The following is a 3,249-nucleotide window of genomic DNA, read 5'->3' as shown; positions in this document are numbered from 1 at the left end:
TTGTAGCTTGTGTGTTGTAATCACTCTCTGCCTTGGCCAAGCACATCCCTGAAAGGAAATCATTTTTAATACTAAACAGTAACACTAAATTTTTTACACTGTGTACCAAAGTCAGATCTTTATATGTCATTCTATTTCTTCTTTTGAGACAGGGTCTCACCATGTTGTTCAGATTGGACTTGAAGCCACTTATAGCCCACACTGGCCCCGCAATTATGGCAGTTCTCCTGCCCCAGCCTCCTGAGTTCTGAGACTGCAGAACTCTGTGCTCCACTGGTGGCTGTTTTTAGCCAGTTCTATGTTACCAGTGGCTTACATTAGAAGAGCCAGGGTAGGCTGTACTTAACTTACCAAATACTTTACACTTCAGTTTTTTCTTTGCTGTTGTGACCTGGGGTGTGTCCATGGTGCCCAGGCTGGTCTTTGGGGCTCTAGGGTTCCTTCTTCCTCAGCCTCCCGAGTAGCTGGGAGTCCAAGGGTGAACCACTCTGCCCAGCCCAATGCTGTACTTTTACAGAGTCTCTCAGAGAATCTTGTACAAAGCGTTCTAAACTGGAATACTCATGAAGCAAGAGAGAGCACTTAAAAATCATTAAAATGGCTTTATCCTCCAGTGCTTTTTGTTTTGTTTTGTTTTGTTTTTAGTTTGTTTTTCTTTTTGGTGGAACTGGGGATTTGAACTCAGACCCTTGTGCTTGCCAGGCAAGCGCTTATTCTACCAAGCCATCTCCCCAGCCCTCTCCAGTGCTTTTTTGCTGAGCCAACATTTAGCTTAGAGTAAAAAAATCAGCACAGCTGTTGAGTGCATTTAGCACACTTATAGCACATGCATAGGCTCAAGGAAAAATGAGTATTATTAGAAAAAATAGGATTTTTTAGGGGTAACCATTTTCTTGTACTCCTTAACATCAAATTTCAAGTTCAAGGGAGATTCTGGAAAGAAAGCCTTAGGCAATAGAAGTCCACCGTAATTTTATCCAGGCATCTTTCTTCAATTCCTTCCTTCCTTCATTCAGATACAGTTATTGAATGGGAAATGTTTAAATAATTACAAAAACTAGGAGTGTAACAGCTGCTGACAGGGGGCAAAGACAAGCCCCTACAGAGGAGAACTCGTTTGAAGGAACACAGAAGCTTTAACTGCAGTCTCAGAACAGACACTGATTTGGGTCAGGACTCTCAGACTGTCAGGAATGGCTGCACTTTGCTTTCAGATTATGTACTTTTCAGGTTTCCACAGTAACCACATGACCTCATTACCTCATTTCAGGACTTTTTCTTTTTTTTTTTTCAGTACCTTTTCAAAAATGTCACACAATACAGGTGGTGAGAGAGTGCAGGGAACTAAACTCCTGCTTAAGCAAGCTCAGGGACTGGGGTTGGATCACCAGTACCACATGGAGCACTGGCCCCGCCCCTGAGTGCACTGATCCTGTGACTGAGTCTGGGCGTGGTGCTGCACACTTGTAATCCCAGCACTGGGAGGCTGAAACAGGCAGATCACTACAAGTCCATGCTGCGTAGGGAGACCCTATACCAAATACAAAAAAAAAAGGGGGAGGCATAAAAGACATTTTATATTTCAATGTATATATGTGCAATTTCTCAAAATGATCTGAAGAGCACACGTCTGAACTCCAGTCACGCCGCAACATCTCGTATGCCGTAAAAAAAAAAAAAAAAAAAAAAAAAAGCATATCATACATTTGGCAGACATTGTTGACCATCTGCCTCTCATGGGACAACGTGGTTTAGTGTTTGCCCTTTCCCCAAAGTTGTCCAAACTATTTGTTCCTATTTTATGACCTTGGTTTTCCCTAAGTGGGTTTATAGTTAGATGCATGGGAGGTGGTGAGTTTGTGTATAGTTTAAGTAACTTAAGTAACCCTCCCTTAAAGTGAAGTCTTTTTGCTCCCTCAAGAGATTACATTAACAAATACAGAGCAAGCTGTTTAGGAACTGTTCTTTATGACATATCACAAATGGTGTTGAAGACAATGGGAAACAGAGAGTGTAGAGGGAATGACAATGAAACATCCTGCTGAGCTGCAGAGAACCCTTACATAAAGTGACTGGAGGAAAACAGGGTCTTATTCACTTCTTATAAATTCATTGTATCTTTTAAAATTCTTGTTCTTACAAACTCTGTATCAAGATAGAGAACCTTAAGAAAACTTTTACATCCCTGTATCCTCCAGATCCCCAGTTTCAAACTGGCCTATCAATATAGCTTTTGCTCTGGCTTCTCAGGCCACTGAATCTGGAGCAACTGACAAATCTAGAGGCCCTAGGATAGTACAGCAGGTGGTGTGGGACATGGAAGGTGGAGGATACTTTCCCCTGTGACATCATTCTTTTACCTGGTGTCTCAGGTTCTCAAGGAATAAATTATGTTTTAACGTTGTAAGTATTGAACTCCACATGGAAACAGCAGCCTCTTCATACAAATTCTCCCTGACCATTCATTTTCTCATTGAACCTTCATGGGCCAGTGAAAGCAGACTTAGAGTTTGCCAGGTTGATCCATTCATTCCTTTTGCTTCCAGAGTTTTGGTCAACTTACACCTGTTAAAGACCTTGCCCTGGATGGTCCCAGACTGGAAGACCAGCCTGAGAAGAAGGAGAGCCTTCATGATTTCTGGAAGCACAGGCCCCTAGGCTGGCTGGAAGTGCTGGCAGGATTGAAAGGCTTTGGACTTGCTTCTTCCTTTCGTAGTGTAGGGTTCACCCTTTGTGATTAGTATGTAGTAGATGAAAATGGGAAACAGGAAAAGGGAATGTCGCAAGACTGGCCGGCCGAGATGCTGTATATAATTAGTATGTAAAGCACAAGTTAGTGATCCGCCTAATACAAAAGGATTTTGGGAAATATTGTGTTGCTGTAAGAATTAATTGACTCGGGCCGCGAGTCGAGACGTGGGTAATGACCTGGAGGAGGAACGGGGATGAAAAAGACAGGGCAAGAGACACAAGAGACGGAGACAAGACAGGCTTTCTGATCAAGTCTCGTTTATTGAGGAAGTGAACAGGGTCTAAATAGCTGTATAGTGGAAGCAGTTGGGTGGGACTAGTTGTGGATTGGTAGTGGAGATCCAGGACCACAGGAAGATGTCGAGGCAAGCAGGTATTGGTGCTGCAGCACTTCTTGCCCAAATAAGGGAAAATATAACAGGAGCATTCTATCGCCCCCCACATATCCCCCTTTTTTATTAAATACATCAAGCGGAAATTGACAGTGCCCTGCGGGGA

Source organism: Octodon degus, unplaced genomic scaffold (assembly GCF_000260255.1).
Source record: "Octodon degus isolate 3935 unplaced genomic scaffold, OctDeg1.0 scaffold00047, whole genome shotgun sequence".
NCBI lineage: Eukaryota > Metazoa > Chordata > Mammalia > Rodentia > Octodontidae > Octodon > Octodon degus.
Note: the sequence above shows the minus strand (reverse complement) of the source record.